The following is an 841-nucleotide window of genomic DNA, read 5'->3' as shown; positions in this document are numbered from 1 at the left end:
GCAAACCAGTGGAGAGGTCTGAAGGGCTGGCCCCAATCCCAACTACATGGACACCTGCCCCTACCCCCAGAAGAATTCATTTCAGAGGGAAGCACTGAATCTGCAGGCCCGAGAGATGGACATGTCTGATCAGAGCACACGGGAGCAAATGAAGAGGGAGGAAGAGAGAGTGGAGCACATCCTGGCCCAGCAAGCCTTGAGGATGATATCCCTATTCAGTGCAGCCAATGCACAGAGAGGACCATATGGACCCCACTATGAGACACAACATCCCTCACTGACCCATAGCCCTACAGGGGACAACACACAGTGTGGGAATTACGTCTGATCTGACCCCACCCCACCAAGGCAAAACACTAAGGGCGTGCAACAGAGTACCGAGGTGAACAGAAGTCCCCAGGGAATACCGAAAATAGACTTTGGGACCACGGTGTGGCACCCCATCAGACTCGACTGGAAAGCACTCCTAAAGGTCAATAAACAAACTTTGAATTCTTTACAGGCTTTTCTTTTTTTTGTCATTGGTTTTTTGTTGTTTTGTTTTCTTTTGTTGCTTTCTTTTGCCCTGTCTTGTTTTTGTGCACATTATAATCTCTGCAGGTCTAGATAGATAGGCTGGATAAATAATCTGGAGAAGAAAACAATGGGACCGACAGTTCCAGAGGGACATGGGAGAGGGTGAGGTGGGGGAAAGGAAATGGTTTTAACAAACCCAGGGACAAGGAAACAAGAAGTGATCCAAATTCAGTGGCAAGGAGGGTGTAAGAGGCCTAGTAGGGCTTGATCAAGGGCAATGTAACCAAGAGAAATTACTGAAACCCAAATGAAGGCTGAGCATGAT

Source organism: Echinops telfairi, unplaced genomic scaffold (assembly GCF_000313985.2).
Source record: "Echinops telfairi isolate 266 unplaced genomic scaffold, ASM31398v2 ScPeMD7_7465;HRSCAF=8503, whole genome shotgun sequence".
Classification (NCBI taxonomy): Eukaryota; Metazoa; Chordata; class Mammalia; order Afrosoricida; family Tenrecidae; genus Echinops; species Echinops telfairi.
Note: the sequence above shows the minus strand (reverse complement) of the source record.